The sequence below is a fragment of the Castanea sativa genome, chromosome 8 (assembly GCF_040712315.1).
Source record: "Castanea sativa cultivar Marrone di Chiusa Pesio chromosome 8, ASM4071231v1".
NCBI classification, from domain to species: domain Eukaryota; kingdom Viridiplantae; phylum Streptophyta; class Magnoliopsida; order Fagales; family Fagaceae; genus Castanea; species Castanea sativa.
In genome coordinates this window covers 28,813,256-28,828,067 of record NC_134020.1, presented here as the reverse complement: position 1 = coordinate 28,828,067, position 14,812 = coordinate 28,813,256, and the positions used below count along the sequence as shown (strand labels likewise).

Genomic DNA, 14,812 nt, shown 5'->3' with positions numbered 1-14,812 from the left:
TTGTGGAAAATAGTTGTGGTGCTAGACTTACTCCTAGAGAACTCTTGCCACAACTATCCATGTGGTAAATTGTGAGTAATAGAGAAAAAGTTGTAAGTCCATGTGAAAGTGACATGTCGCCAATCACAATCTACTATGTTGGATAGTTGTGACATGACTTTTTATGTGGTATTAAAATTACTCATATCTACGGCAAAAAAAAAAGAAGAAGCAAAATTTAGTGCAAGATAACATGATGACAATAGATGTCACTATTAGCTGAGCATTCACATCAGCTGCAGAAATTTTTTTCTAGAATATATGTTTTTTTAATTTTACATATTTATTTTTCAAAATACACTATATTAGATTATTTATTTTACACTACATTTTCTAAAAATATAATTTTTTGAGTTGTTTCTCTATTTTACACACAACAACAATCATCTACTCTCTTTTTTTGTCCACGGGACATGTAAAGAAAGAATACAAAATTAAATACAAAATCAATACTATTAACATAAATTTACACAATTATTATAGTAACAATGCATATTTACACCATTATGACTTAAAATATGGATAATTTTTGGACAAAAAATTGTAAATATGACACATTTTTTTATTGTATACAACCATTGTTAAGCAAAGTAAATAAATTAATATAGTTAACTAGTTCTGCTTATAATTGGGGGAAAAAAGGATTATAGTAAGTGGGATGCTCAAACCTCTCTCCTTGGCATTTTCTAAAATTATTTTGTGGTATTTCCATCTAAATTCCTATCTTGTATACTTAAATTTATAAATACAATGCATTTATGTTCCTTTGAGAAGAACAATGCATATATGTTCCAAGTGAGTGAGTGACAATATATTCAAACATAAATAATGCTTTTATTTGGTATCGTATCCATTCGGTCCTTATGGCTTCCAACTCTTCCTCCTCCTCTTCATCCACTATCAATCCAATTGAAACCTTTCTAACTGAGTCAATACCATACTAGATATCATTTCGATTTGACTAAAAATTAAGACAAAATATTTCAATACCAGTTACTGTTAATGTATTTTTTATAAATATATATAAATTTATAGGCTAAATATATAAACCTAATACATATATAATTATAAGCATTTGAACAACGATTTTAGTTTGTCGTTCGCATCATCAATGTGTTGTTCTTTAGTAAATTATAGATTATATGCATGTTAAGGAATATGTTTTGATTTCTCAGTTTGAATTTGTTGTATTTTAGTTTGTTCTGAATAAAAAAGTTGAATTGATAAATTAAAAGATGTATTAATCTGGTTGAATGTTGAAAAGTTTTTGGAATTGAGTTTATGTGATAGGCTGTGCACTTAGAATCAAGGGTGTGTACGCATGCCTGATAACCTAAGGTCATAACTTCATCTTTGTGTATGCAACCTAAATCCAAATTAGGCAAAATATGTGTTTTAATGGTAAGGTTTGCTAGATTTCATGTTGTCCCATGTGATATGTGATTTTGTTGATTGTGAACCTCTAAGATTAGGGCTATAAATAATAAATTATTTCACATGATTTAGTCCTTACTTTTCCATAATAACATGATTTGAATATGTTTAGAATAGGATTCTCACTGATGAATGTATGTTTTATTTGATTTTTTTCCAATTTGATAACAAATTTGACTTGGTAATTAGTTTTAATTTGTTTACAAAGTAAATTTTCCTTTTGTGCTATGATATTTTCTTATGTGATGTGTTTCATTACTGCACAATTGTGATAAGCTCATTAGGGGATTTATCAATTGATTTAGACAATGGAACACAATGAGTGGAGGTTGGTCCACGAGCTAGGCAGGCTTAGGTGCATAAAACTTTTCCAAGCCGTAACCAAATTTCGGATCTAAAATTTGGTGCATAGATCTCTATAAGGGGCTCAAGTTGGTTTTTAGACCTAAATCAAGTAGCAACTCTCAACTCTCTGCGTTTTAGCCCACTTGGATGTGGCGTACTCCCAATGGCAACATCCCATGTATAAGGTAGTGAGCCCACATTGATGTAGCAGTAAGTAAATAAATTTCATAGTTGATTTTTTATCTTACAGTTTTATGTTGATATATTATTTTATAAAGTAAAGTAATTAAATTTATAGGATTCCTAATATCACTCAAATTTATGAATAATTGCGATGTGATGTGCTTTAACACCAAGCATCCCTTTGCCTCTGGAGTTTTGACCAACTTTTGGTGCAAATAACCAAAATAGATTTGAAGTTGCATCATTGTTTCAAAAATCAAAGTGGTCAAAAAATCGAAAAAAAGACAGGTTATCAGTTTTTCCAATTCTTGACCGATTTTTACCAGATCGATTTTGGATTCAGTTCCTAGTTCAACTGGTTGAACTTGTTGGTCTAGTATGATTTTTAAAACAGTAATTTGGATTCAAAATTTGTATGATGACATAATATTTTTCACAATTTCTTTCGTAAAAACTAGTATAGCCTGTGATAAATGATGCATAATAGAATTGGTGTTAATGGTAGACTTTTTTTTTGATGAATTAATGGTATTGGCCATATGCATTCTAATTCTACGAAACCTTTTTTTTTTTTTTTTAAGAATAGAGACTGTAAATATTATTGAATCAAAACTTTATCACGGGTGACAAAAGGAGAGAGGTGTCTTCAGGCACCTCCTCCAACCAAAATTGAGATTCCAACAAACCCTTTGCATTTTTCGCTAACTAGTGAGCTACTGAATTACCAAGCGTCTTAAATGAGAAAAAGAAATAAAACTATACTCACTCGCTGCTAATCGAGAGTCTTCAATTATAAGGCCACACCCCACCAAACAACATCCTTCGGAGTTAATAAAATCAGTGGCCCTTTCATTTCGTTTTTTTTGATGGGATTAGTGACCCTTTACTACAGCACGTAGGTGGAATAATATATATATATAAGTGGTAGCTCCAGAGTGAAATATATATAATGGCGTCTTAATCTTCTTTTCCATTATTTTTCTCAAATAAAATAAAAAACTTTTCAATTATTGAGCAAAGATCTAAAAGTCAAAAGTACCAAATATCTTAATACAGATTTGATCATTGTAAATCTATGATATGACTATAATGCTGGAAATCAATAACGCATATTCGCTCCAAGAGGGGTGGTTTAGCGGTAAGGTTCTCGTGTGCATGCGCAATTATCTTTCGTTTGAACCTTGGCAAGTACCGAGGATGGGAGGTAGGAGCACTCATATGTCGCACCCTGTACTGCTAGCTCTCTTGGGGTGTTAGGGTGAGGTCTGTGACACCCTAGTCACAGTAACTATGGCTTAATCCAATATTCTCTAGCGGATGGTGCTCTTATGGTCACGACCAAGAGGATGAGTCACACATGGTCGCCCCTTGCCCTCTTTTTATTCATCAAAATAATAATAATAATAATAATAATAATAATAATAATAATAATAATAATAATGCATCTTCATAAAAAGAAATATTGTTGGGAAAAAAGTTCGGACATAAAAAAATGGGTTGCCTGGCCCTGCCCATGTGTCTCTCCATCGGTCCATTGTCTTGTGCAAAACAGGAAAGACAAATTGAGTGCGAGGTTACAAGATGACAATCTGTGTCACACTAGCTGAGACAACCTTGATGCTCAGTTTGTTTGTTTCTCTTAGTATCAAAAACTCTGCCCCATAGCTTTCCCTTATCAGTATCTATTGATATATTGGTATCGGTGTTCTACTTCGGAGAAGTGGAAAAAGATTGGTTATTGCACACAGAGAGAGAGAGAGAGATAAATGGCCCGGGAAGAAACTGGTAACAAAGGAAGTAGGTGGTCTCTTCAAGGAATGACAACCCTTGTTACTGGTGGAACCAAAGGAATTGGGTTCTTTCTCTGCCTATGCCTTTTTTTTCCTTCTGATTTTAGCTTGGAATTGCATTCTTATTGAATATTTCTAAATATAGATAAATAAATTATAAATGGCCACCAAAATTGTTGCAACTTTTCAAGAAATTTATCAGATGAAAAATAGAGAAGTAGGCCGAAAAAAGTTTTTTTCCAAATTAGTTTGGAAATAAACTCTTCAAACTTCTCGTATCTCTTTTTGGATGTGAATTTTGAAAATCTAGTCGTTGAATTTCATGTTCTTTATATTTTTAACATGCATATCAAATTTCGTTCAAATCGGATGTTATTTACCATTCGATCAATAAACTTATTTTTAATACACAATTTTAGATCACAAAAACTTGAAATTTTAACATTTGTTTGATGGCAAAGCAATTGATCTTTGAACTTATTGAAATTTTGCAAGCATGAAAGATATATTAAAAACATGCAATCCAACGGTTAATTTTCAAAATTCACACTTCATATAAATAAATAAATAAATAAATATATATATATATATATATATATATATGAAAAGTTTAAAAAGTTTTTCTCCAAACTAGTTTGAAGAGAAACTTTGTTTGCCTCCCTATGGTATTATTTTCATATTTTGGTTAGATTTTATGTTTGCCTAATTGGTTTTGTAGCTTCAATTAAAGCTTGCTTGTTTATTAGGATTAATTTGTTGTTTATTTATTTGGCTAGATATCCAACCTGTTATTAGGAAGGACGTCTGGATTATACCATTTATCTCTACAATATGAGTTTATGACTTTGACCCAAAAAGATTTGTGGGTAAAATAAAAAAGGATCCAATTATCGAGTGCCCATAATCATAAGGCATTTGTTAATTGACTATTTTAGGAAAGTTTTAATATCACTTTTATGATAAATATTAAAAACTATTAAAAAATCAATTACTTTTTTCTTTTACTATAAAAAGTTTCTAAAAATACTTCCTAAACTATTGCCCTAAGTTGTTTGTTAAACATTTTCCAATAAAAAATCACTCATTAAGTTTGGGTAATTTTAGACAATTAAGAGCATTCACATCTGGGTATCTTAAACAATATCTATTTTACACATTAAAAAATTACTTTATTTATTTTATCATACCATTTTACAACCCACCATACATTTCATTTCTTATTTTTCAAGACTATTCACTTATTTATCATTTTTCTCTCATCCTCTCCAATTCTTTCTCTCTCTTCCACTCTGTTTTTATCTCTTCTTCTAAAACAAACCAAACAACACAACAACACTCAGCTAACCCACACCCAAACCAACAAGCAAGCCCACAACCGTTGAGCAACCCAAATCACACCACCCACCACCACAACCACCGATTCAAACTAAAACTTGAACCCAAAACCCAAACTACCCACCCTTGCGATCAAAACCCAAAACTCCCAAAAATTGAAACTCAAACAAACCCCTAGCAGCAATCGAAACTCAAAAAATCACTGGAACAAGCTCAACAACCACCAAAACCAAGCCCAGCACCACCAATTTAACCACTAATTCAAACCTAACATGCCAATTTAAACCCATAAACCACTAATTCAAACCTAACCCATCGATTTAAACTCATAAACCGTTGATTCAGCCACCTATTCAAAACTAACCCACCAATTAAAATCCGTGAACCACCGATTCAAACACACCCTACAATCGCAAGCAAAACCTAGCTGATCCATCATCGTTACTACCACCATGCTTTCACCTTTGGTCCTAGAAGTTGCCGCCTACTATACCAAAGAGAGACTAAGATTTTGGTTTGGTTAGAGAGAGAGAGAGAGAGAGAGAGAGAGAGAGAGAGAGAGAGAGATGGCCTAGAGAAATGTGAGAGACTAAAGAGAGAGATGAGATGTTTTTAATTTATTTAGGAAGAGAGCGAGAATAAAATAATATATATCATAATACAAACACAACTAAAATAATTCTTATTTTAAAGAAGTTATTAATCATGGTTGCTAAAAAACTTTAGTAATAGCCATTGAGGTAAACCAAGTTTTGGGTGAGTGGATCTAACATAGCAATTTGGGGGGGGGGGGGGGGTGGTGCTCTAACATAGAATTTTCAAAAGTATCCACGTTATCCCTTAAACACAAACTGCATCTAACTTTTTTCGAGCTCTTTTTCTAGAAAACTAATTTTATCACAAATTACAATGAAATTTCACAGTCATTGTATTGTGGCAATTATAAGCACAAGGTATTGTCTAGATAATAAATAGTTAATAAATAACAATCGAGGATGAAAAAGAAAGTAAAAGAAGATTTGAAGGAGCATGAGAAAGTTCAAACAATATTAAATGCGGTTTGTCCCAAGGGAACAAATTAGATATTTATGAAGAGTTTGCATAATGTTTCATTAGTCTAATCCTATTGGGTGAGTTTTGAATTTTATCCAAGATCTATTTCTTTTCTCATCCGAAAATAAAAAGAATAATACATTCTTGGTAGATTAACAACAAGGGAATCACTTTTAAACACTCTGAATATTGTCATAATCATTCTCAATCAGCTAGTAAGTTAATGTATTGCAATGAATTATAACCTTTAGTTTTGCCAATAATTTAATGATACAAAAAAAAAAATCCTCTTTGTAAGGTTTGTATCCAAGTTTAGTCCATCTATCTTACACTTAGGGTGCGTTTGTTTCACATAAAAACCAGTTTTGGAAAGTATTTTACATTATTGTGTGTGTTTGGCACCAACTGAAAATATGGTCAAACTGAAAATGTTTTACACTTTGACTGTGAAATACCCCTTCTCACCCGTAAATCCATTTCCATAGTTTTTTTTTACCTTCAAATCACATTTTACAAACTGAAAAAGTGGAGAGAGAGAGAGAGAGAGAGAGAGAGAGAGAGAGAGAGAGATCAGAGTCCCCATCATAATTGTCTTCGGAAGCTCATCGGCGCCACCATCTAGATCGTCACCACCCAAAACCGATCTCCTTCTCAACCCACCCAAGACCGAGCTCGTTCTCGACACCAATCTCGTTCTCCCTCTTGCTCAACGTTGCCGATCTGGCCGCCACCAACCTCCAGCCCACTCCACTCCACCCCCAAACCCACCCGATTAGGCCGCCGAGAAAGAGATAGATCGAGAGTCGTTGTTGGAGTGGAAGTAAAGGGATTTCTACAGCATCTTGGTGGCGTCAACGAAGCGGGAGGAGGAGCGGCAGCGGGTCAAGTCGCAGCAGAGGAAAGATGGGCTCGTTGCGAAGAATCAGCTGATGGGCTCGAGGAATTTCTTTGTTTCTCTCATTTTGTTTGTTTTGGTCACACAATCAATACATCCCACAAATCTCTTCTAAAACTAATACTAATATAATAGAAAATACTAATATAATAGAAAAGAGCTGTCTTTTCTGTATACTTTCCCCGGCTCCGTTGCTACCGCAAGCTTTACGCAATCGATCAGATCATATAGATATACCTTCAACACAACATAGGTCATCGAAAGGATCTCGGAGACCCACCAAAGCACGAAAGCCAGGATCTTTTAGAAAATGAATTCCTATTCGAAGAGTGCATAACCGCATGGATCTCATGAGCTTATTTTCCTAGGTCGGAACAAGTTGATAGGATCCCCTTTTTGTCGCCCCCATGTCAATTCAATTGGTCAGAGCACCGCCCTGTCAAGGTGGAAGTTGCGAGTTCGAGCCCCGTCAGTCCCGACGGATCCAAATACAATATATATATAAACTCCCCAAAACCCAATCCCTCAGTAGAAATCCCTCTCTTTCCCGATCTATCTCTCTTTCCCTCAATCTGTCACTCTTTCTCCCTCCGATCTCACTCTTTCTTCCTCTTGCTCAATGTTTTTATTTTGATTTTTGGTTGTGTTAAAATGTATATTTTGAAATTTTCTGTTATAAAATTTGTCTAGAAGATGAGAAAATGTGAAAATTTTGTAGGAAAAACACAAGAAAGAGTTTTTTGGACTAAATTCCATTGCAAAACCAAACACCTGGACTTTATTTTCTTTACGTGAATTCACTTTCCCCTGCATTCATTTTACACTCGAAATTCGTTTTACATAGAACCAAATGCAACCTTAGTAAGAAATACAGTAACCAAATCATATCAACCTAGAATAGTTAAACATGAAAATTCATCAATCTAAAGAATTAAACGTCCACTAAAAGAAAAAAAATATATATATATATATATAGAGAGAGAGAGAGAGAGAGAGAGAGAGAGAGAGAGAGTATTCACCTTTTTGTGTGAGCAAAATACGGATTGAGTGGAAGAGAAAATAACAAATTTTTATAGTAAAACAATGGAGAGAAGAATAGTGAAAATAAAAAGAAGATGAAGGGATAGAAAAATTGTGAGGCTAGGGTATCAAGTAGATGGGAGATGAAAAGGTAAAAGTAAGTAAATGTTGGAGAATGTGTAATTGTAAAGTGGCAAATTAATAAGGAGAAAAATATTTAAAAAGGAGAGAGAAAATATTGAAAATTGGTTGATGATATGGCGTTGATGTGGCTCAACAGGAGCGCAGCAACATTAAATACTACGCTTCAGTTTTTAGATATATATAGATATAGATTGTGTGAAATTCTTCTACGAAAGTTAATTATACCGAGCCCAATCCATGCCCTTCAGTTTGTACAACATGATCGTTAAATACAATACTTTGAACTAATATATTGTTGGGCTCTGTGGAGTTTGGTTTGTGTTCGATTTAGTATTTGACCCTAGCCAAATTGGAGGCGTTACGACTTTAAATGAGACATTTTCTAAGACTTAGTCTAAGGAGTGGAGGTTTGCCCAATTTGACCCTATTGTTTTGGGGTATTTATAGGTCACAACAAATTAGGTTTGATGATTGCATTGAAAACCATTCTTTACGGTCGCCTTTATATTTTTTTCTCCTTGTTGCAACTTTGTGGACATAGGCACATTATCGAATCACGTATATCTTGTGTCATGTCATAGTTTTCTTGGAGCATATTTTTCCCTTGTTTTTCATTTCTCACAAGTTGAGGAATAATTAGGTTAAACTCCTAACATATATTGATAAAACCAAATTAATTTTGAACTCTTTCTCTTAGTGGTTTGTAAACCATACTTTTAGGAAGGTTAAATTTGTTAACCATGATATAGTTAAATGTGTTCTTTTGTTTGGTCTTGAGATAGAGAAGGGACTGTCCCTCCCCTTGTAATTTGTTTCTAATTCTCTGCTTTCATTGAATATTACATGTTTACCTAGAAAAAAAATCACTAAATACAATAGAATACACATTATTTAGTTTTTCTTTTTATTTGCTATTATTTACTACTACGTGTTGTGACTAGATATGCTATTGTTGAGGAATTGGCAAGCTTGGGGGCGACTGTACATACATGCTCTCGAAATGAGGCCCAACTCAATGAATGTTTACATGAGTGGAAGATGAAGGGATTTCGAGTCACTGGTTCAGTCTGTGATGTGGTGTATCAAACCCAATAGGAGGAGCTAATGAGCACAGTCTCCTACATGTTTAATGGCAAACTCAACATCCTTGTAAATACTATATTTCCTCTACATCTCTACGTTTTGCGTGGCATTTAAAAGCATACTCCAAAGATGATGAATTGTAAATGATCGTTTTACATTCTGTTCTATACTAAAATCTTCGATTTCATTTTTAGAAGATCAATCTTTGATCAACAATTTAAATGGCATTGGAATATTACTTGGCCAAAGCCACATCATTTGTGCTTTTGCAATTGATACATTCAATTTAATCTAATACGGTTTTAGAAAAACAATGTGGGAATGACCACATCAAAACCAACCTTGGAGTACACATCTGAAGATTTCTCATTTCTCATGTCTACCAATCTTGAATCTGCATATCACATTTGCCAACTTGCTTATCTTCTTCTGAAAGCTTCAGAAGCAGGAAGCATTGTTTTCGTTTCTTCGGTTGCTAGTGTAGTAGCCATAAATACTGGAGGATCTATATATAGTGCAGCTAAAGGTAATTTCTTTGTGCTATTTAACTTTTTATTGCAAGCTTATGGGTTATAAATTATAGCTATGACATCGAATAATGCGATCAGCTTTTTTCTGATATTTATTTGAAGGAGTGGTGAATCAACTTGCAAAAAATTTGGCATGTGAGTGGACAAAGGATAACATTAGGAGCAACTCTGTTGCACCATGGTATATCAGAACCCCCATGACTGATACTTTAAGTGTGATAGTGCTTGAAGATTGTTAAAATCTGGTCATTGTTGAATGTCTTAGGGTGATAATAAGACATATGACGCATTTAGAGTAATGCACACTCTCAATAAATAACATTTGTAACAAATAATCCTATTTTGATTTTTTCATGTGCTAAGAAATGAGAACAATTTACTAAATTTATCCTTACTGCAGTATTCTAATATCTTGGCTCTTACAGAGAGGTCATTATCTGAGTTAGGTTCCTACCTAAAAGGGAAGAACTTCATGAATCATGATAACCATGACAATTTATGTTATCTTCTTTGCAGTATTTAAGCAATGAAAAATTAGTGGAGACTATTATCTCTCAATGATGCGAACCTCAATCAACACGCTTTGAGACCCAACAAAAATATTGGAATACTTGCCCAAGAAAGCTAAAATTTAGATTTTTGATAGAAACCCTGACCCAACGTTTATAATCGAAACGCAAACCAAAGGTATAAGTTGACCTTGACCCAATGATTATAAAGAATCACGAACCAAAGGTATAAAATTTGAACGCCACAAGGAAGAATCCTTGATAAGTTCACAGTTCTTGAAGAACCAAAAGAGAGCAAAGCCTCACATTTTCTAATTTTTATTCAATAATATTCTGAAAAACGTTTACAGACTTCAAGGCCTATTTAAGGACTCCACAAAACTTGACAGACAAAAAAATATATTCTAAAATAACTCCTAATTGATACCTTACCATATCAGGAATCAAGTTTGACCTAAAAAGCATTAAATGCACCTAAAAACAAGGAAAATACCTAAAAAACGTACTAAATAATAAAACCCTAAATAAAAGTTGATTTGGTCTGAAATTAGCAGATCCAAAATAGGAAAAATCTGTCTTAACTTATATAGAGCTGGAAAGTCAATCAGCCATCAATTAACGCCATAAATCACTCCCAATTAAGCCAGATCAGCCCTAAATAGCTTGAATTAAATTTATTATGCTTTTATCTTCCTTTGGGCCAAGCTTGGAATGTCCTGTGTTAGAATCAGCCCAAATCTCTTGAATCAGCCCATTAAGTGCTTCTTTGATCTTCTTGGATCTTGCTCTTGTAATAGGCCCAACTGGAACATGCAATGGATCCTTGAATGCTTGTTGATTCTCATCACTCAAACCCCTCTTGGACGTGTAGGAGAGCCAAAGGAGGTTTCTTCCTTGGTGACATTCCTATGCCTACCTGCAGCTTCTTACATAACCGGTCAGACTGTTTGTGTTGACGAAGGGACAACTGTAAATGGCTTCAGCTTCCCATGAGCAGCAAAAAATGACATTCAGACACTCCTTATCGGAATATGTTTATGGTACTGCAAGGAAAAATAAATAAATATAGTTTACTGGCTCTGTCAGTAATTGGAAGAAAAGGATTGTTGCAAATGGGATGAACAAACCTCTCTCCTTGACATTTTCTAAAATTATTTTATATCTATCTAAATTGTTTTCTTGTATTCTTAAATTTATAAATATAATGCATATATGTGTTAAAATATTTACATGTGAGTCACTGGAAGAGCCAGGGAGGGGCCGGGGGGCTATGGCCCCCCTCACTTTTCAAATTTTCCATTAATAATATTGATAAAATGGGAAAAAAATGAAAGTTTACAAAAATTAACTTACTGGCCCCCCTAGGATTTTGAGATTAGAAAAAATCCAAAAAAACAAATCAAATCAACTGAAACAACCCAATGAAATACAAAAATCTGGCCTATTCTTGGGCATGTACTCTTTCAAATCCAAATCCAAGGACCAAAAATCTATGACAAATTCCCAAATTAAACTCCATACAAAAAACCCAAATCAACAATATAAGGAAAAGAACCCCTTCCAAATTAGGATTCCTTTAGGACTCATCCAAATACGAAAAAGAAAAAATATTTCTAATTAAAAAAAAATCACTTACGCCTTTGCCATTGTCACCACGCAACAATGTTTCGACACTTTGCCTTCACAAGTCACTATTTTGCCACCTCAACTCTGGCAGAGTCATGGCTGGACTCACGATGTGCCCAGTGGTATTTCTCTCTGTAGGTTTGTTTTGGCCCTTTTGAGTTTCTGTGGTTAGTTTAGGATTTTATGTTTAGTTGTTTACTGACTGCTTTATTCTCGAACTATTATACATGACATTGACACGCTGTTGATATTTGTAATATATTGATATATTTTATTATGTTTATTATATACATAATATTTATGAGTGGTTAGCAGCTAGCATATTTTATAACATATAATTATTGATGTTTTCAACATATACATTTAGAGTTTAAATTCTCAACCTCCAACCATCGAATTGACAAAGTATACAGAATCAATTATAAATTATTTTGGTATAACACCAAAAAGCATAAGATAATACTTTAGAATTAATGTTAATTTATGAAACAATTTTTTTTTTAGGTATGAAAGTTTTTTACATGCTTAGCTTAGCCTCCCGTAGGAAAATTTTTTGGCTCTGCCACTGGTGTGAGTAGTGTGATTAATTAAGTACTAAAGTCTCACATTAGATACTAATGAGAAGAATGAGTGATTAATATAACATAATTGAAACCACAACTCACAAGCTCAAGCATTTTGGGTCAAAGATGTTCCTACATGTTATATTAATTACTAAGTTGGAGGCTCCCCAACAAGTGGTATCAGAGCTTATGGTGGTGTGTAAGAAAAGTAGCAAGGTGTTTAACGTCCCTTTCATAGATGAAGTGGGGACAAGGCAAGCCTAAGAAAAGGCTCACACAGACAATCTTGAAATAAGTCCCAATAAGAAGAATATTGTCAATAGTGTTAGACCTCAGTGAGGTGTGAGGTTCCCATGGATGGGATGTGTGGGGTTTACATGTAGTTCCCATAGATAATGTGCTAAAGAAGGAAAAGTCCATAAGCAAAGGGGAGCAAGGAAGATTCCCATGTTCACTTACCCTTGGTTGAGTAAAGGGTTCTACTATGTGTGCATTGGTAACTTTCATAATTGTGCAAGAAAGACTCCTATATTCACGCCATCCATAATTGAGTAAACAAACGTTATTGGTGACGGTAATGCTTGACAAACAAAACAATGATGGAATTTAGCTAGCCCGATGTGAGATGATTTCTTGAATTTCACTTCCAAAATTTAGTTGCACATGATGAATTGTTAGGCCAATGCTAATCCTCTAATTGAATTGTGGTTTAAACTTAATATTTAACAAAAGAAACAAGGACGGAATTACATAATCCCTTACCCCCCTCAAAAAATATTGAATAATGATAAGTAACTTATATTTATTATTTAACAAAATTAAAAGTTCTAAGAGTTCCCCCCCCCCCCCCCCAAAAAAAAAAAAAACTAGCCTTTTAAGGCACTAAAAGAACTTTAAAATAAAGAGTAATATCTCATCAAAAAGTATGATAAGATTACTAATATATTTATACAAATTTTATATAATCTCCACTCAAAATTGTAATTTTTGTGAAACTTAATAATACAAGATAATTCTTTAGAGGTTTTTATACAATTATATTTAAAACATGCAACTAAATAAAATTAAATGTCAAATTCAAAAAAAAAATTACTTAATTGGCATGAGTAGTAAAATGTTGTGTGAGTTTTAGGCAATGTTATATGTATTTAATATGCTTAATTTTTCTAATTTTCTTTAGTAATCAAATTTTTACTTGTTCTATGTTATTTTGTTAATATTTGGAATAAGAAATCAGTGCAAAATCCCATGAAACATCAATTGAGAATTTCCCAAAAAAAAAACAACAAAAACAAAAACTAAAAGATATCGAAGATCCCGTATTTTAAAAGATTGATCGGAATAATAATTTTCTAAAACGATGCTTGATCAGTGTATTTCTTTGTCATTTATGGATCAAATAATTGTTATATACGATAGTGTAGTGTATTCCACAAATTTGTAGGTATTGTGGCTGGTAAATGAAATAAATTTTCGATGTAAAAATTCAAATGTTTTAGAGGCTAAAAGTAATTATTTCATAACACGTGAATAAGATAAAACTATATTACAAATACCGAATCAATGCCAATATGAATTCAAAGTTTTATATAAAATTTACAAATTCTTTAATTACTCAATAAGATAAAACTAATTCAGTTCATATGAAAGCAAAAACATAACTTAGTCCATATTTTTTGAGATCAACAATTAATTCTCAATTTTATTGGAATATAGTATAAAAAATTTGTTTCAGCGATTTTTTCTTTCAAAAAGTATGAAAATTTGTATTAAACGCATATATACCTACATGTATATGTCTATATATGCGTGTGTGAGTGTGAGACTTTGAAATTCATCCAATTGCATTGTAGGACTACAGGTCCACAAAAGAAGTTCTTGGTTCCGTCCATGCTAATGAAGCAAAACCAAAACCTAAAGGATATCCAGACTTGGTGCCTATTTGGTTCAGCGATTTTTTCTTTCAAAAATAACAATTACAAGGAGCTGAACCAAACTCACCTTAAGACATGATGTTAGAGGGCCCTTTGAAATTCACAAAACCACATGAAAGGAGAGCTTTGCATTTTATCCTTTTTTTTTTCTCCCATTGGCAAGATAATTAGATCAGGAGGGTTACAAATTTACCTCTCACCCTCATCCAGTTCACATTGGATGGAATTTAAAATGCCACTTCTACGAAACAGAAGTAAGAACACACAACACAGAAGAGAACATATGGAAATGTCTCATTTAAAAATCATAAGGAGATTGATGTTTATTG

At 33.2% G+C, this 14,812-nt stretch overlaps 1 pseudogene; it reads left to right on the top strand.

Moving 5' to 3' along the window:
- The first annotated feature begins 3,767 nt into the window (after positions 1-3,767).
- On the top strand, positions 3,768-11,353 carry LOC142607296 (tropinone reductase homolog At1g07440-like; annotated as a pseudogene).
- The last annotated feature ends 3,459 nt before the right edge of the window (positions 11,354-14,812 follow it).